The following is a 20,742-nucleotide window of genomic DNA, read 5'->3' as shown; positions in this document are numbered from 1 at the left end:
GCCTGAGTAGCACTAACATGGCTGTACTCACTTTTTGATAATTTATTGACATATAAACAAGTTAAATCCACTAAACTGTACAGAAAATTCAACAAATTCACAATTCAAGCTGAGGACTGCTTTTAGGAAGAACATCAGTCTCACTCATTCCCCCTTTCCTGAGCCCACCCCTCATGAATGGAAAAGGACAACAAAGCCAAACACCGAGCCTAGACATCCGAGGCTGTTTCAAACTAAAAACTGGCATCATCCAATGCTACACCCCTGACTTGGGAAATGAGAATCATTACATTATTTTTCAGACATGTGCACTAATTCACAATCAGCTAGAATGTACAGATACTTGCAATAGTTTCAATAATAAAGTTACTCAGTACCCAGAGCAGCTTGAGGCTAACCAGACTGACCTCTGTCTGGGACAGAGGAAAATCTTAAAAGGAAGAGAGAGCTTCCTTTTAATGTGTAAAGACAAAGATACTTCTACAGCCTCTTTCTATTCTAGAATTACAGGACTTCGCCCTAACCATACCCTCAGAAAGATTCAGTTCAACTGTCAGTTCCTTCCAGAAGACTTCCCTGAAATGCTTCCCACGTGCCAATCCCCAGGCAGGGCCCAGTGCGTCTCCTCCAAGTTCTTCTCAGACTAAAGATACGCCATCGATGGTAATGCTTATCACACTGTGCCTTAATTATCCACTTAGTTGCATGCCTCTCCTGCTAGCTGGAGGCCTCCTTGAAGGCCCTGAACTTGATTTACACATCCCTGTGTCCCCAGGAACTAACTACCTCAAACACCGCAGGGTACCCAGCACGCACTGGGAACAAAACAGATACGGACAGAATAAATTCTGTCTAGCTTCAAGCACAGAGGCTAGCACAGAGCAGGCTCTCCAAAATCTCTGGTGAATTGAGGAGATCACACTGTTCATTTCTGTGGAAGAGCTTGGACATTTTCCCAGATAGAACTTGAAAGTATTAAACATCCAGTTCTTGTACAGAGTCCTCTCCGGGGCTGGCTTGAGGAAAACTACGTCTCTCTGAAGAGGTTGTTAAGCCCTGATTAGCCGTATAATCTATAATACAGGGCTTATAACTATGGAAGAAGCATGGGGGGGTGTGGGAGAGGTGGTGAGGAGTGGGGGGTGGGGGAGAATTAATAAAATAAAGGAAAACATCCCCTTTTTTTTTTTCTGGAACTTGTGTAAGGAGATGAGAACCCCTTTTGGTTGTTTTGGTTTTTGAAAAAGAGAGTCGTATCGTAATTGCTTTATCTAGATGGGTACCTGTCCTCTGTATTAGCCAGCAATGTCTACAACTTTGCTGTGATGACAAAACCCCCAAAACTCAATGGCTTTAAACAATCTACATTTATTCTCAAGCTCACAGGTCTGCAGGTGGCCTGAAGTAGTCTGGGCCCAACTGGCAACCCTGCTTCAGGCCCCTCCGGGGAGCAGAGCTCAGCCTCAAACCATGTGTTGGGTCCGGGTCTGTCTTTGTCCTGGGACCAGGGCTACCTGGGCCATGTTCTCTTCATGGCAAATGGAAAGAGCACACGGGACAAGCTAGACCCCATGAACGTATCTGAAATCTCTGCACACATCACGTCTGCTCGTGCTCTGTGGCCAAAGTTTATCTCAAGGCCAAGCCCAAAGGGCATGGAGCTGGGATGCACATTCCACCCAAAGAGGAGGAGGAGGTCAGTGAATACTTGCTGACAAATATTCCCATCTACCACAGCCAGCACCGTTCTGTGTTCTAAACCAGAGGGCAACAAACTGTACCTAGTAGGTGGAATATGGCCCACTGCCTGTTTCCGAATACGGATGGAGTTTTATTGGACTTCTGTTGGTATCCACTGCTATGGACACTTTCCCACCAAGAGAAGAGAGGTGAACAGTCACAACAGAAACCATATGGTTCCCAAAGCCTAAAATATTTCCTATCCGCATTTTTCTAGGAAGGGGGACTGCTGCTTCCATTAGCTTCTCAAAGAGAAGTTGGGTGAGATTGAGTTACTGTGTTGTAATTAGTGAAAAAGATTAGGCTAACTGATGAATAGTAATTTTGCCAATACATGCTCTGATTCTACAATTAGAGCAACTTCTAATTCATTCTTATCTTCCCACAGGTCGCTCTCCAGACACAGCACAGCTCAGGCACAGGTGGTCTTGTCCTGAGGCCACCGCAGCGGTCCTTCAGCCCAAACGCTTCTCTTTGCTATTCTCTTGCCTTAATGCCGCACCACTAGAACTGGAGAAAAATTCTACCTTGTCTCTCCTGGTAGCTTCCTAAATGATGATAATATCCTGTCCAGGTGGAAAAAAACAAAAACCACAGCCTGAGATCCTTTTGATTCCAGAGAGACTAGCTTACATCTCTGGGATGCTGCTACTGCACTGGTCCCCATGCTGGTTGCAAAGCTGAGCCAAAACTTCAGTTCCATCTGCTTTAGCATGGAATTGCTACCACCCAGATGGGAAACAGGACGCTTGGTACAGGAGCTCTGATGCTAGCATTTTGCCCAAGTCCCAAGGTCTCTCTTAGGACAAGTCTAGAGGGCTTCTGAGCACCTGCTGGTGGAGGCCAAACCAAGTCTCTCGATCCAAGCACCCAGCCTCCTTCTCCGTATTACTTCTGGAGAAGCCACAGCCAGGACACTGCATTTTCCCCTCCGAGACAGAGAGAGAGAATGAATAGCAGACGTTAAAAATATTTAATTCAGCAAGACCTTAGTCATCATCTTATCCAAAGGCCTGGGGAGCAAGATGTGGCTTACAGACATGTTTTGCTCGGTCTTGTACGGTGTTTCTAAAGATTCTGAACTAGTTGCTAACATTTTAAATAATGAACTTTCATATAAAATTCCAGATGTCCAGCTTCTCTGGAAAAGTTAACACATAGGATGGCCAGGCCTGCATTCCCTTACCAGGAGAATAAAGCCAGCAAGCTGCTGACCTCCTCAGATGGAGCACAGACTCTGCACTTGGCCTCACGCTTGACCCAGCCTGGAAGCATCTCAGTCTGCCACTTGGATCTAGTCCAATGCCCTTGTTTTACAGGCAAAGAGAGTACAAACCTGAAGCTTGTGTCTCATCACGTTGTTTTAAAGCCTTCTTCATCTTTGTTATCAAAATTATTCTTGCCTATAAATGTTTGCTTACAGATGAAAAAGCAAAAAAAGCAGCAGCTGAGGCTATGGGGATGATAAGGATGCCCCCATATTAAAGAGATTTCAAGATATAGCTTAAGGTTGAAAGTTGGGTTTTCCACTTCTTCCCTCTCCATCACCCTGCCTCACTCACCCCTGATTCCCGGAAGGAAACAGGAGGGACGCCAGAAGGTGTTCAGATGGCCCCTAGGATGCAGTCACTGAATCTGAGAGTCCCTGAGGACCTGGGCTGCCTCAGCTGTGCTCGCTCCATCCTGGGACAGGGTTTCTCTTGGGGCAGGAAGCACCTCGAGCTGGTTACTCTCTCGCAGGGCCACCACGTGTTATGAGACCTGGTCTATAATGGTTTTGAAAAGTCCTGTTCAGAGCCCACAGGTTCCAAAATGAAACAGCTAGAAGTGGAGAATATTTTGTCAGGATGAGAGACATAACAACTAAGAAACACAGGTGCTTTAAAAAGTAAACATGCACAGAGAAGAGAGAGCCTTAGGAAGGAAGCAAACCCAGAGTATCAGAAACACATAATAAGACAGCCTTCATAGTCTAAAGGTACCAGCGTGAGGTGAGGAAAGTTCTGTGTGCCTAAGAAGACCTGGAAATTCTACATGTCAGATTCAACTGATTATTCAGGTGTTCATAAAATAAAAACTTCTACTTAGTGTTTGCTTAAATGAGCTGCTTATTAAAACCTCCTAAAGTTGGTTTATAGTAAAGATGCTCTAAACAACAAAACAAAGTGTGAATCACTGTCTTGTACTTCTTGTTACTGATGCTACAGGTATGTTGATTTTACTCTGGAAAGAAAGACCTGGCAGAACTCCAATGAAAGCGGCTTTAGAAAGACTGGCAGCGGGCAGGGTTAGGGAGTTGATGCATTTGTGTAACATGCTAGCTTCCTGGGCTGGAGAACTAGCACGATGAAGCACTACAGGAAGTTTAATAAAATCAAGATCAAACAAACTGGTCTTTGGCAAGTGTCCATCACCATTATGTTCACATTTCAAAACAGGTCTTTATTTTGTGTTGTGCGTATCCTGTACAGCAAGGTTGGTCCTTCGTAACAGCGGATGAAATGATTCCCCTTTTTAAAAGTGCCCTCTCTCCCTCCCCACCCCGCGCCCCTGTCCTTGGCATGTTTTGTACCAGCGATCATTCTGAACTGTACATAATTTATGTTGCAAGAGGCAAAGGGCAAGTTTTGGATTTTGCTTCTTCAAAGTTTGTTTTTAAACGACAAATAAAAAAAGAACATTAAAAAAACTGTCTTGGCTGTCTTTATGCCTTATATACTCCAAGTTAAATACCATGTCTAGAAAAGCATTTCTAAAATCTGGACTACTGGATTAAATTTCAAAACTCCCACACATCACATCCAAATTAGTAGTTGTAGTAATAGGAAATTACTGAACAGAGAGGTGTAGAAAATAAAGTTATTTCAAAGTAATAAACGAAAAATTCTAAAAGCATCTAAATAAAATCACCAACCAATTGTTTGGTATTACTTTAAAGAAAAAGAATCTTTCCTGAATCAAGAAGTCAGATTTTGCCAGCAGACTGTTATTAATTTTCCAACTGAAAATGAGTAAAAATGTTTAGAAAAAGAAAAACAAAAAAAAGATCTATGTGCATGTCTGAAATTCTGCTAGGCTTTTTATAGATTTGCCTATATCATCAGGGCTTCATCAGGGGGAGAAAAGGAAAGAATTTTGAAATGATTAAAAGGATGCTGCCCTCTGAAAGTTAAACTACAAAATCAACACATGATGAATCAGAGTTGATGTGCCCTGTCCTTAAAGAAGCAAAAACAGTTTGTAGGTCAAGAAATAAGAACAAGTAGACAGGACGTATATTCAGGTCTAAAGAGGTGAAGATGGAATGTGCCCATCAGAAAGGGGGTGAGCTAGTCTGGAAAACACAGGAAAAGGAATGTCACAGGTAAATGGCGGCTGTGCCCAGCCTGGCCCTCTTCAAGTGGGGCTGCCTCGTCTGTTAGATTTTAAGTATCTCCAACCCACTGGCCAGATTATTCCTACGATTATTATTCCTATGATTAGTATGATGGCATTAGGGTGACTTTTGTCCCTGAACAATTTAGTAAGTCCCCACCCACCTCCCACAAACTTTCACAATTCTGTGCTTCTTGTTAAAATGTCATAGGGAAACAACAGACTGGCTAGGCTGAAATGAGCATTCAGTCCACATGGCAGTTACGCTGTTCACGGCAGATTCTTAGATGTGAGTTCACCCATGTGAGGAAGAGCCATTCTCCACTGGGCTCCGGACACTGAAACTGACCAACCAGGTTTGTTTCTCAGTCCGTAAGAAAGAGGGCTGGACTCAAACCTAATGAAGTCACCAGTGTGATGCCACTGAGAAGCTTTTTGGAAGGCTGATGTCCAGACATCACCCGATGACACTTTAACAGTATTATCCTACAAAACTGCCCTTTAGGAACTTCTAAAGGTATCACCCAGAGGCCATGTTAGTATGGTTAGCCATAATAAAATATTAGCATATCCTCTATTAAAGTATGCAAGTGCTAACATTTCAAAAGAGACTTATATAAAAGTGGTATTCTTCCAATATCTCTTTATAAACTGGCAAGTTATTATCAATAATTTTCCTTAAGTAGAATGACTAAGTGCATCACAGTTTTCAAGCTCAGAACAAAGCTATGATAATTGAACTTGACTATGCAATGGTGATACAACATCTGCTTAAGTCTTTGGGTATGATTTTGAATTCACACTCAATAAAAAGCAGGGGAGGGTACGTAGTTCAGCAAAGGTTTTTAATACGTACACAAAAACTTCAGAAACTCATTAAATAAATCTAGCATACTTCTAACATTATCTGACCAAGGACACACAACACAAGAACAAAAGAACAAAAAGTATAAACATACCCCATGTACTAACATGCTATTATAATATGGATGGTGTGTGCCTTATACTAACATAACAACAAAATCAACAGCTTCCTCACACTGAGACTGAGTCTGACACAATGCTGGGTACTTAACACACACTATGTCAGTTAAGCCTCACAACAGCTCCCACAAGTAGGACCCACATATTAGAATGTATTCCTGGAACATCACAAACATAAGTCAAAACCCACATTTAAAAAAAACCTAATAGGAAGGCAAATATTTCTGTTTACCCATTAAAATATTTCACTAAATTTCAAATGCAAGCATGAACACAACTTAAAATTCATTTGGACCAAAGTGTTTTGAAATTATGTATGTTTTGACTGGTTTCGAGTTTGAGGGCCTGGCATAACTTCAAACTTTATGGGACTCTTCATTTCCACCTAGACCTTCACTGTTTTCCACTTTTCTTCAAATGTAGCTCTCTCAAGTCTCTTATTGTCCAGACTTGAAAGAAACATAGGGATATATATAAGTGATAATAAGAAAAAAACAGAATAAGCTGAAGGAAAATGGGCAATTGATGATCAGAGTTGGAGATGAGGAACGATTGGCAAACAAACAGGAGAGGAGTGTGTGCCCAATCTTTGGGGGACAAACATGTAGACAGGGGCCACAATGTTGATTTATCAGTAGAAGCCAGAAATCTGAACTGTCATAGGAAATTTCCCAAATACTAAGCATTAGTTCAATATTTAAAAATAAGAAAGGCACTGATGGTCAAGGAAAACTCATTACCAATAAGCCACCACGTGGCCTGTACTTTCCTAAGCTTTCCTGTAAGAAAAAACCCATATAAACCAAAAAATATCTACAGATGATGGAGATACCATCAAAATTCAGTTGCAAAAGAATAAAACTATTAACCAGTCATTCAAGTATACGGAGAAAGAAATTTATGCATCAAAACATACTGAAGATTTTATTAAAAAACTAATAAAAGATCATTTGCACGGTTGATAAAGTAGAAGAAATTATAGGTGCATAACACATGATTTGAGGATGAGGAAGTTCTTTCTAAGAAAATTTAGAATGGGAAACAAAACTAAATATATAAAAATCAAGTTTCTCAAACTTAAGAACATTAGAAGCAAAACTTTAAAAAGTGTTGAAGGATAGGTAATGAAAACCTTAAAACTCAATTAGATAATGGGCAAAGAAAGTGAAGGCACATAAGGAAAAGAAATGTATTAATAAACTAATTTAATTCTCATCCAACACCTGCAAACTTTTTAGAGGAGCAAATGAGGTTTATGAGACCATTTATTAAATAGTTTTGGGGACCTTCAGGTAGAGCTCAGACCCCTTAATCTTACCTAACCTAACACCTGGCCTACTTCTGCCTACTTCTCCAGAACCACTTCAGCGCCACAAAAATCCCAAGGAGTTCCCTAAAGGAATCACATTCTCAGCTACCTGTCTGCCCGTATTTTCCTCCTGATGTGAAGCGCTACTCTCCTTTAACCCTGTTGCTCTTCCTCATCCCAGTGAGCCTCAGCTCAAGGGTCGCTTTCTCAGGGCAGCTTTAGCCTCCTCCCCCTCTTCCACACCTCTCTGCCCCATCAGAGAACAGTGGACAAAGACGTCTCTACTGACATCTATCATGCTGCCTCAAGATCAGTTTTGCTCTACTTAAAAAAAAAAAAAAAAAAAAAAAGCTCATTTAGGAGTTGTGATTCACCCATTTACCAGCCCTTCATTTTGTGCAGTTGGGAGTAGAAAGTAACCAAGAGACGGTAGGAATGCATCTAAAATCGCATCAAAAACATGAAACACTAAGCAAATAAAATATATGCAAGGTCCCACCACCGAAAACGGTAAGACATTGCTGAGAGAAATCAAAGAAGATAAAAATAAATAGAGAGATTACAATGTTTATGGACTGGAAAAAATCCACATTGTTAAGAGTTCAAGTCTCCCCAAACTGATCTATAGATTCAACTCAATCCCAATCATAACCTCATCAAGCTTGTATATGGAAATGCCAAAGGAATAAGGATATCTCAAGTAATCTTGAAAATGAACATAAACTGGAAGACCCACTACTTAAAGACAGTGTGCACCAGCATAAGGATCAACAAACAGAGATCAATGGAACATAAGGAGAGCCTAGAAACAGATCTGCCCTTATATGATCATTTGACTTTGGACAAAGATGTCCAAACAATCCAAACGGAAAATAAAGAATGACGCTGGGACAACTAGATATCACAAGAGAAAAGAAAAACAAAAATCAACCTCAAACCCTAATTCACACCATGCAAACAATTATTCAAAATGGATCACAGACCTAAACATAAGAACTAAAAGTATAAAGCTGTTATAAGAATGTGCAGCAGAATATTTTAAAAACCTTTTTGTAGGCAAAGAGTTCTTAAAAGAAGGCACAAAAAGCCATAATCATTAAAAAAAAATTGTGTAGGCTGTCATGAGGGGTTCTCATCGGTCAGTTTGGAACAACTTGAACATAAAAATAAATAATGACTGTAATATTGGAATTTATGTTGGAAAAATTATTAAGTTCCATGAGCCCATGGTAATACTGTAAAAAAAAGGGAGATAAGGTAGGAGTTTTCCTTTATAGAAAAAAAAAGTTAGATAAAAAATGTAGAAGGAATAATGAAGTTAGAAAAATCAACAGTTTGTAACCCCCAGTTGGAGTAATTGATTCTGGCAAATTGATGGATGCTAAAAATTATTAAAGGGGATGTTCACAGTCTCAACGTGTTACCCTTCAGATTATTTAATAATTTCACTGGCAGTAACAGAGAGATCTGGCAGTCACCACCCATACCAAGTAATCAAATAGTATTACCAATAGGAGAACAAGTTGATACTATGATACAGTCAGGAGTACGTGTTACGACATACCAGTGCCAAAAATGTTTAACCTGAATTCAGTCTTAAGGAAACAGTCAAACGCAGTTGTGGAACATTCTACAAGACAGCTATCCTGGAATCTTGAGAGAAGTCAATGTGGTGAAAAACAAAACAAGAACAAAAGGTAGGAAAGTGATGTGAAGACTTAAAAAAGCATAAAGAGCCACAGGCATCACATGCAATGCACAAGCTTAGACTGAGTCCTGAATTCAAACAAAAACAAAAACAAAACCCCAAAGATACAGCCACAAAAGACAACTGGAAAATTGATTACAGTTTAGTATTCTGGTCATGTTGGAGAATGTCTTTATTCTTAGGAGATGCATGATGAGGTACTGAACGGTCAGTCAGGAGGTACACAACTTAAACCCCGATTAGTTCAGAAAAAAAAAAAAGAACATAAGGATGTTTGGGGATAGAGTTGCTCTGTTTACCTATCAACCATCCGCCCATCCAGTACATGTAAACATATATACACAATACAGAGAAATATATTTAAACAAAATATGTATATAGTATACATAAGCATACATAGTGTGTGTATGCATGTATATAGGTATATAATATAAATATGTATCAAAGAGAATAAAGGACAGTTTTCATCGCAAAAAATCATTAAATTAACTTTACTGTAAGTATGAGCTGCCTTTAAGAGCAGTATAAGGAACTGGAATTATCCTAGAAAACCTCTCAGATCATAATATAAAATAGAATGTAGATGGATTTTGCACACATACTTTTATATAATAATTCTCATTGAGACACAATGATAGAGCAAGTGAAAACCTTTATAAGATTTCTGGCCATCCAATTCATTCTGCTCCTAATAAAACTATCAAATTACCTAAATGCAAGTGGAGATTGAAGACTTCTAAAGTGCTCGTGACTGCAGATAGGAGTCATTCTGTCTGAATTTTGAGCCAGTATCAAATACCTAATAATTATTTTGATGTTGTTGACATCACAAGGCTTGAATGAAGTGACAGAGGGCAGTCCAGCAAGAATTACAACCAACAATTTTGCCAAGGATATACCACATCTACCACATTTACTTCACAAGTAGGTTCTCCTCTGAGCACTGGGGCTGTGGCAATGAATAAAACCAAACAAAATTTCCTCCCCTCATGGAGCTTACCTTCTACAGTCCGGGGATAGAGGACAAACGAAGCAGCACTATAATTTTAAACTGCTTGGTCAGGATGACCTCATTGAGGCCAAGTAAAGGTGGAGTAAAGAAGAAAGGTGGAGATAAGGAAGAAATGCCATGTCAGCATCAGAAGGAAGAACCCTGCAGGCAGAGGTAAGAGTAAGGGCGAGGCTCTGAGGAGGGTGGGGTTGTCCAGGTAGGAGGTCAGCCCGGTCATCAGCTTTCAGCTTTGCATCAGCCAAGGGACAGAGGGCAGAGAGGCAGGAGATGCTAACGGAGAAGTCAACAACTTGTCAGGGTCTGGTGGGACCTTCCGGGCCGCTGGAAAGACTGAATGAGATGGGAAGACATCGGAAGCTTTTTGTTGTTGTTGTTTTAATATTTTGTTTTGTTTTGTTTTGTTTTGTTTTTTGGCGGGGGGAGGTAATTAGGTTTTTAAAAAATTTTTTTATCTATTTATTTTTTAATTTAGAGGAGGTACCAGGGATTACACCCAGGGACCTCGTGCTTGCTAAGCAGGCGCTCTACTGCTTGAGCTATACCCTCCTTGCCGGAAGCTTTTCAGTTGGTGACAAGCATGATGCAGCTTAAGCTTTATGGGGTCCTCTGGCTGAGAGAAGCTGGAGTGAGAAGACCACGTGGGGGACTACGGCAATCAGTCAAGACAGAGAGGATATACTGACCTAGCAGACTAGGGTGGTAGCGGAGATGGTGAGAACTGGTTGATTCTAAATACAGAGCCAAAAGCATCAGGAGATGGGTTGGGCAGGGACACAGGACACAGGGAGGGCTAGCTGCCTGAGGAAATGGAAGGATGGAGCTGCTGCTTACTGACACGGGGAAGCAAGAGGAGGGACGACGCTGAGGGGGAACACCGGTTCAGTATGACACATCAAGTAGGAGAGGCTTTTCAACATCCAAGTAGAGATAAAGTAAGTGGCTGGATAGGAGTCAGGAGTTCAGGGGAGAGGTCTGAGCTAGAAAAAGAAATGTGGGAGTTAACAGCATATAGATGGAAGTTACAGCCATGCGATGGAAGAGAAGTTAGAATGATCTCCCTTCTCTCCATAAAAGATGAAAAAAAAAGTGCATTTATTCGTAGAACAGAAAATAATTATGAGGTGGGCCTTATTAACATTCACTAAGAGTTCCATTTTATTAATTAATATGCATTGAACACCTACAAAATGTAAAACTCCAAGCATTTAAAAGGATTCAAAAGGTAATGCAGGAATTCCCCTGCTCTCAGCAGAACTTCCAACCAGTCAAGGAGGCAGATGTACTAATAAGACAAGGGGGTGACTGAAGAGAAGGGAAGGAAATCAAGTGTGTACTCCTGACAATAACCATGCCACTGGGATGACGCTTGGTCCAGGGGAGGCTGGGCTAGCTGCATGGAGGAAGGACATCTGACAATGTATATTTGTTCTCCCACAGATCACAGGTTGGCAAAATGACAGCATGCCTCGAGTGGCCAAAGTCACGCTGGGCAGTACACATTGTTAGGTCACCACCCTGCAAGGGTCAACAACTTGGTAGCCAGTTATGTCATCAGCATTGGCTGAGTCAGATGGCTGGTATGCTGTAGCTACATCACATCACTTCTTCAAAGTCCGTCTCAACATGGCCTCTGACAAACAAGAATATTCTTTTATTTGTCTTTCATCTTTTTTGGAAGCTGCTATCAGGTGGCCCAGAATAACTGGAACAACAGAGTCGTTACAGCTACCTTCCTCCAGCTTCTACTGTCCCTCTCCAACCTGACTCTCCTCCTAGTAGCTTTCTCCCGGTGCTCAAATGGACTTTGCAGCTTCTTCCCCTTTCTGAGCTTCAGTTCTAACTCCTACACCCAAAGACTTCCTCCACACCCTACCTAGAAACTCCTTTGTCTTAATCATCCTAATCGTAGACGCTACACGTAACTCCATTTTCCTTCATGAGTCAAAGTCATTTCCACAAGTTTAAAAGACTACTGATTTTTTTGGTTGCTGACTGCCCATCATTTTCCAGAAGATTTTCTTGTTCCCATAGAACTAAATCTGCTTTGAACTTTCCTAAAAAAAATCACAAGAGATCAGTTACAAAATACCTAATGGTTATTATGGAGTTACCACTATTTCTCCCAATTTTGACCTCATTATTACTGTCAACTAGTCAACCATCAGCAGACAGTAATTTAGAGGAACCATGGTGCTCTTTGGTGCATACATTCTCATGAATATTTAAAGCTTCCTCTTAGAGATGTGTTGCCAGCTTTAGCAATGATGGAATCAACAGTCATATTACTATCTAAACAGATAAAATTCCCTCAAATAAGAAACTTGAAATACATTCCACTGCATATGAGGACATCTCTGCACTACGTAATGCTGCTTCTTCAGTACGTACTGCAAGCAATTTTCAAACAAATGCTTTCAATTCTCAGGATGGAACTGATGATCTTATTGATCTAGGTCTGGAAATCAATAACATCTCAAGGCAGTGAGCTCACTGCTCTCCTAGGAATCATAGGAAGGTGGCTACAAGTGTACACTTGTTTCAGTAACTATCCTTCTCCATTGCAAAGACTAGAATTAAGAATGTGTTCATCACACAACCTTCACAGGCCTCCCCAGACCTATCTTTCTCCATGCAGAGAAAACAGAAGTTAAATTTCCAAGTCGCTAGCTGATGAGGAGACAGCAAAGCCCAGGTGGATATTTGGAGGCAAAATAAGTTTCTTTTCATTCAACGCAAGAGTCTTTCTCTGAAAGGATAAGGGTTCCTGCAAGTGTCACCCTAGGTGACAGAGCCATCCTTTACTCACTGCCCCTGGAGTGGCTCTACAGCTGGAAGAGGTGGCACACTAATAGCAGCACTGGGGAAGACATAACATGAATGGTCCCTGGAGTTACCCAAGGCCAGCTTCCTATTTCACAAACTAGAGCAAGTGAATAAAAGGGAATGTCATTTACAAGTTTGCCCAGGAGTACCTTCCAACAGGCACAAGTTACAAGTAATCTCCCATACACTGACACACAAGGACGGACAGAGCCCAAGGGCCATGAAAAGTCAGCATGAGAGTAGGAGGTCGCTTTCAACACCCAGAGCAGCGGCACAATGGCTCACAAGCTCAATTAAAGAAGCAAGGGTCCTGAGCATAAGGAAAACACCGCAAAGGCCGGCAGAAGTCCACCTGCTGCTAAAACACAGGCAGAGAGTCTGGTCTTTACCTACAGAGTTAAACTGGACTCAGCTGCTGGCTGTCAAAAGTGAGGTATGAATGTCAAATGCTAGACAGGGTGTGGAGAAAAGGGAACCCTCCTACACTGTTGCTGGGAATGTAGTTTGGTGCAGCCATTATAAAAACAGTATGGAGATTCCCTAAACACTGAAAACAGAGCTATCATATGACCCAGCAATCCCACTCCTGGGCATATATCCAGAGGGAACCTTAATTCAAAAAGATACGTGCACTCTAATGTTCATAGCAGCACTATATGCAATAGCCAAAGTAAGGAAGCAACCTAAATGCCCATCGACAAATGACTGGATAAAGAAGATGTGGTATATATACATAATGGAATATTACTCAGCCATAAAAAATAATAAAATAACGCCATTTGCAGCAACATGGATGGACCTAGAGATGATCATAGTAAGTGAAGTAAGTCAGACAGAGAAAGACAAATGTTATATCATTTACAGGTGGAATCTTAAAAATACACAAATGAACTTATTTACAAAACAGACACAGACTCACAGACAAAGAAAACAAACTTATGGTTTCCAAAGGGGAAAGGAGGTAGGATAAATTAGGAGTTCAGGATTAGCGGATACAAATTCCTATATACAAAACAGACAAACAATGAGGTCCTAAGTATACAGCACAGGGAACTATATTTAATAGCTTGTAATAACCTATAATGAAAAAGAATCTGATAAAGAATCTATATATATGACTAAATAACTATGCTGTACACCAGAAACTAACACATTGTAAATCAACTATACTTTAATTAAAATAAAAAAGGGGAGGTATGGCTGTGGTTTGCTTCTCCAAGATACAATCATTGAATTCTACAATTTATGTTTTCTCAATGTCATATAAGATATGGATTTTAACACCTCATCAAGCAGAGGTCATGAAAGAAACAGTTATGAACAATGCTGCTGAAGGTAATTTCCAACTGAGTCTGCACCGAGCAGCAGAGCATTGCCATTTCAAAGTGTGATGGGTGGCCAGCTCTAATTCTTGCACTTTTTGGCTTAAAACAAAGCAAGACCACAACTTTTGTTTAGAAGCCCACCCATCCTCATTTCCAGAGCCTTCCAAGAAGGGAAACATTTGCCCTCCTCATTTCCCCTCATCAAATGAATATACAGTTCTCTATAATGTCACGATGCTGCCAAGTTTACACAAAAAAGACTGAAAACTGAGAGCCTGGGGCCAAACCCTGTCCATCTGTAGGTGACACTGTTTGGCTGAAGGATGTTCTGTAAACACTGAATTGAATGCCAATACTGAAATATAAGAATTTTTCACACAAGTAAAATCCAGATTTCTAGCTTCTCTTGAAAAACAGGCAATTCTGGCAATATTCACTCAGCCACCTCACTTATGGCCCTGCCTGGTCCCGCTGGCACCTGTTCTGTCTCTGGTTTACAGGGGTCTTTGGCTCCCTAACAGTTGGTGCCGGGTCTGAGCTGGCTGCACCGGGCCAGTGTTCACAAAGAGCACTGCCTGGTTTCACATCCAGTATGACTGCTTGCTGGTCATGTAACCTCAGACAAGTTACTTAACCTCTCCATGCCGCAGCTTCTCATTCTGTAAAATGAAGGCAATAATATGACCCACGTGTCGTGAGGAATAAATTCGTTTATATAAAGCAGTGGCTCTCAAGGTGTCCAGCCTGTGGAGGGGAAGGATCCCACCCACGACTCCCCTCAGGACATCTGTCAATGTCTGGAGACATTTTTGGTTCTCACAACGAGGGGAGGCGTCCCTGGCGTCTTTTAAACACCCAACAACGCACAGGACAGCCCCCACCAACCCTAAGTGTCAACAGTGCTGAGGATGAGAGATCCTGATGTAAACATTTAAAACAGCAGCTGACAGGGAAGAAGCCCCTCTAAGTGTCACTTATTATCAATAATAACAAAAGCAAGTCCTGGCTGGTGCTCCCACCTCAGCTGGAAAAACTGTGAATTTCTCCAGAGCTCCACGTGTTACCTTAGAAGAACTGGACATACCTTACAAATACGAAAGTGGACTTGAAACTTCCCTGGCTCTACATCATTAATTCAGCAAATGATTAATTAATTAAAGAAAGAATTATGAGAATCTATTTTCCTGAAGCAAAAAGCAAACAAGAACATGCTCTAGTGAGCAACAACACACAGTATCTGAAAAGTATCCCATCCCAGAAAAGGTGGGTCATGGAAACCTGTGCTCACTACAACTTAGAAGGCACTCAACCAAATTCCTCCAAACTCCAAGCTTAATACAGAGGATGCCCACCAGGCTCATGGTATTTTTTGGAAAACTGTGATGAGAGGGTAAGTAGAAGAGAGAAGTTTTAAACTAAAGAGCGTACCAAACCCGACACCAGCCAGTGCTTACCCAGGAAGAACCCATAGGTTTAAACAGCTCAGTCAGGGATCCTTGGTAAGAGGTCCTACTTTGACCTTGAGTCATAACAAGAGGTATCTTCCAGATCCAGGTCAATTCACTAGCAAAGCAAGTGAAACAATCCAGAAAGGCCTCAGCTGTGCTGATACTCTTTAAGAGGCCACCAGGAGATCTGATGTAGGACAGTGGGGGCACAAGCCCCCACTGCCGTGAACCAGGAGTGCTGACTGGGCTCCTTAGCCCAGCACTGCAGGGTCCCTGGCTAGTCCTCTGGGCCTCAGTTTTCTCACCTTCACTATTAAAAAGTGCAACTGCTAGTATTTTTTTCCCTGAAACCATAAATGCAGAGAACACTGATTTTTATTTGCGGCAGTGCACCTTCAATATTTACTACCCAAAGACTTGGGCGCCTCTCAAGAGACCCCTTGGTAATTGTAGAAGGCAGACCCTTAACTGAAACAGGAAAGAGGTTCTGTTGAATCCAAGCCAAGAAAAGCGTAACAATGCTTCTTGCAAAGATGAGGTAATAAACACTCCATAAATCCAAAGAGCTAAACTAAAGGGTTCGACAATCTACAGAAGACTTTGTATGTATAACACAAACTGTTAAAGTCTCTTTTACGCCCAAGTCAACATATATTTGAACACTCAGGTACAAAACAGTGCTTTACCAATGATATCAAGATTGATAAACTGCATCACAGAGAAAGACTACCGAGAGAGAAGCCTTCCATTAAAGAGACACAAAAAATAGCTCATTAAGAAAGCAGCACAGATGGATACAGAGGGACAGGTAGAATTTTGGCTGGATTTGTCCATCTAGAAGGCATTCCAGGTTGCAGGCAGAGCACAAGCAGTAACAGTTAAGGTGGAAAGGCCAGAAGTCCAGTTTCAGGCACTGGGTTCACAGCGGAAGGACAGAGCAACTATTTGAGACCAAATCATAACAGCCTGGGTCTTCAGAAAGTGGGTGTCAGTTGCATAAATAATCTTAAAGGATAGAGATACCCAGTCAAAATACCCAGTAGATGGTGTGAAGAGCAAAAGCAATCTTTTGCTTAGATTTAAATATCTTCCAACATTTAAGAAAGACGGTGCTACTAATTCCCTGAACATTATTCTAATTTGACTAATAGAAAAGACCACCTCCATTAAGTCATAGGAGAGTCCAAAAGCCACCAGAAAGTAAATTTAACTATTTGTTAATTTGCCATTATTCATCAACCATATCCCAATCATAATAACATAAGCAAACCTTAGAAATTAAGAATGGGTATTCTTAAATTGCATGAACGCAGTAAACCATTTTCAACCATATAATTTACCAACTGATTTTTACTCATTAAAATCAATACATTCCTAAGAGAAGTTGTATTCCTGAGATGACCCAATGGCTTCCTCAATTATAGGAAGAAACTCCATGTGCCAACAGAAACTATGTGCCAGCATCGTGTAAAGCTGGGTTTAGCTGGGAAAAAAATAAATTTTAAACTCCCTTACAAAGATTTATGAAACTAAAACTTAAACTTTAAACTCATTTTGAAACCACTTTTTACTAAGAAAATCAAGATACATTCAGAAAGTTTATACCTGCTCACCGCTGAAAGAGAAGTAAAATAAAGCAAGGGTTATTTTCGCCCAAGAAGTAGCACTGTTTTACCTTTTTAAAATTACCTTCTATGAGTTTCAAAACATCATGAATTTAGGGACTATAAATTACCTTGTATGAGTTTATGGTCAGTAACTTCAAGATGTTGAGATACTGTATTTTTATATACACAGAAGCCCCTTATGATGGAATTGTCATGTGGCAAGTATAGCAGTAAAAACACTAGGCTGATATTTAGTGGGGTGAGAATTTGGTGCCAGTTATGTCTTGAAAAGCAATGAATATCTACAGGCCTCCAGTCTCACCGTTAAACTAAGAGAATCGAATCTAAAATGCTATTTCATAAAATATTAATTTCACACAATAGAGATTTGTAGTTGTTGTCGTGTACCCAGGCAGTGAGGTGTTTAGGCTTTGGGGGCAGGCTAACTGGAGTGTTCAAAGCTGGGCTCCCTCAGGACCAGCTGGGTGGCCTTAAGTGGAAGTTTCCTCTTCCATCAGGAAGGGTTAACATCTACCTTTGCAACGGGTTAGAAGGAACAGAGTGTATACAACACACATGGTGCAGGCAGGCACTAAATAAAGGCAGACACGAAGTCTCTGGTCAGTAATAAAACTTCTAATGGAAAACAGGAATCCACTTGACATGCAGCTTCCAAAGACTCTGCTTGGAGAAGAGCAGGGGCTGATGGCCTGCACATAAATACTGGACAGGACTCAAGGTTGAGAGTAGGAAGGAAAAAAGCAGGGAGAGGAAGATGAGCTTAGATAAGCTCAAGAGTCCTGCACATAGTGAACAGGAAACAAACTGCATGGAACACAGTGCTGGAGGGAAGAAGATATGTTTCCATTGAGAAGGAGGATCACTGGTTAAAAAAAAAGATTTACTACAATGATTTCATAACTAATATAAAGCAGAGAGCTGATTAGCATCTATGAATGTCAAGAAAAAAAAAAGGAAGAGAGTTTTGACAATATATAAATCCTATTTCCTTTGCCTGTCTGTAATTCCTACATGGGTTCAGATGGTCCCACCTCCTGCCTGCTTCTCCAGGGTAATCTCCTCCCACTGTCCCCCCAACCTCACTCTCCCCTATGTTTACTCAGCTTCTGTTTTATCCACAGAACATGCCAAGCTCATTTCTCCTTTAGTTCCTTTGCGTCGTTACTTCTGCTTGGAAACTTCCAGCAGATCTTCCCACGGCTGACTCATTCTAAATATTCAGGTCTCATCCAAACTTCCTCAAGGAAATCTTCCTTGATCACCTATATCTATTTCCCCCAAATCCTAGTCACACTCCAGCCCTTTGCCCTCTAATATTTTTTCTAGCATTTATCATTATCTAAAACTGTCATTTTTATTTTACATATTTATAGTATCTCCACCAAAATGGAAGGTCTTTGAGGGAGGGAACCTTATCTGAATTTTCCAGTATTTGATCCCCAACACCCAAAACAAAGCATGGCACAGATGAGGCATTCATCAGATAAATCTGTCCAAAGAATAAATTCAAATGATAATAACCATCCTCTGTGAACATAAGCAAGGAAAAGTCCCCTGAACTGGCTTTAATTTCATTTCTTTAGTGCCATTTTATGCAATAATGAGGTCTTAAAAGGTCAATGCTTGAGACAGCAAGATTCAAAGAGAATGAATTCTTCATGACAATATAAAATATTATATAAGGATTCGTATCTTGTACAGCACATATTTTCACTTTATGAGCATGAAATTATGCCCCAACTTATTAAGCACGTAAATAAAGCAATGGTACCATAAGTTGTTTTGTTTTGTGAGGATGTATAGGTAGACAGTATGTAGATGGAAATTCTCTTTCACAACCCTTCTCAACAAAGAATTCTGAGAAACAAACTAAAGTAATTCCGGTGTATTTGAGAGATTCGACCTGTTACTTTATTACCTTGCTAAACTTATCCAAACTATTATTACTGAGTCAAGTGATGAATTCAGTGATTCCATCTGTGAAACAGAAGACAAATGACATGGTGAACAATTGGCATATTAAGAGAATGATAAGAAAAGTTCCACAATGTTAACTCATGTTTGACCTAACGGAGGAGGGAGATCTCTTTCTAATCCTAAATCAAAACTAACCAGGCTATTGAGATTTCAAATTATGGCCACATACCCATGAGCAGGCAAAAGCAGTGAACTGAAACCACAGCCAGAACGTTCGTGACTTGTGCTTTAATTTTTAAATTTTGTTTTGAACAGTTTTTCTCGATGAATAAAGAGGCCAGTAACCCACCTTGTCTGTATAATTCACGCATCACCCCGTCAGCATTCTTGGTCACTCTGGAGGGCCCACGGGGCCAGCACCGGGCTGGACCCCACCGAGGACACTTCGGGGTCCGCAGGGAGAAGGGATGGAGACCTCGCTACCTACATCCATCCCCTAACCCCCAGCTCAAGCCCTGGATGAAAGGGGCTCCGCAATCTGCAACTTCACTTTTGTATCCTTTATAAACACAGCCTACCTAGCCCCTCCTCCTCCCCTGAGGACTGCGAGGGCTTAACAAACAGAACCGGACGCTAGGCTCAGGCCTCCGTTCGCGGGTCCACAGTGAGCCCCGGGCAAGTCATCTGATCCCGGGTGACTCAGTTTTTCAATCTGTCAAATAGGGTGACGAGAAACCCAGCCTACCTCATCGGAGGGTTCCGGGCCGGCCGCCCCAGGCTGCCCCGGCGACAGCGGATCTGTGGCTGCGCCCACGGGAGTCCTAGCGGGCGAAGGGGCGGGGCTTGGCGGGACGGGACCGAAGATCCAGCCCTGCAGGCCACGCACAGCCCACCGCCCGGACAGACGCCCCCGGACCTCCTCGAGTACCCTGCCCGCGACGTCAGCACGCTGACGTCGACGCACAGGGGCCGCATCTCGCCGGAGAGACCGAAGACCGGGCCAGGGCACGCCCCCTTGGCCTAGCCAGCGATTGGTAGATGAGCCTGTCAATCATCTACTGCCCAGTAAGCATCGCGGGTAGGAGGGAGAGGGCGGGCCAGCCTGCGCTGAAGGGAGAGTGGGAATCTAGAACTTCGGCTTCGAGCGCGCAGAGCTGGTTGGATTTGCGTGAATCCGGTACCACACAGTTTTATTAGGCGTCGCTCCCCCTCCTCGTTGATTCTGCTTCCGCCTTCAGTCTCTTGGAGATTTAGGCTCCAGCTCTGGAAAATAATCATGGGACTGGATTTCAGGGTCCCTGGGCTCCTCGCACTGAGCTCTCCGGGAATGAAAAAGTAGGACAATTTCTCTGTTCAAGCGTCACCTCAGCTTCGAATTCTCCTCAAGCCCCTCAGACTTAGGATACCTGTTCTCTGTGCTCCTATCGCATAACTAGCACCTCTGTCTTAATAGTAGCCACGTTGCATATATAT

General features: G+C 41.7%; 1 protein-coding gene across 1 annotated transcript in view; it reads right to left on the bottom strand.

Annotated features, from left to right (window-relative positions):
• The window catches only part of STARD3NL (STARD3 N-terminal like), a 41,306-nt gene extending 21,089 nt beyond the window's left edge, over positions 1–20,217 (bottom strand). Inside the window, exon 1 of the mRNA XM_010989879.3 lies at positions 20,015–20,217. The gene's annotated coding sequence lies outside the window, so the exon portion shown is untranslated. The remainder of the gene's footprint in view (positions 1–20,014) is intronic.
• Between the last annotated feature and the right edge of the window lie 525 nt (positions 20,218–20,742).

This window comes from Camelus dromedarius, chromosome 7 (assembly GCF_036321535.1).
Source record: "Camelus dromedarius isolate mCamDro1 chromosome 7, mCamDro1.pat, whole genome shotgun sequence".
NCBI classification, from domain to species: domain Eukaryota; kingdom Metazoa; phylum Chordata; class Mammalia; order Artiodactyla; family Camelidae; genus Camelus; species Camelus dromedarius.
This window is presented reverse-complemented; position numbering and strand designations above follow the sequence as displayed.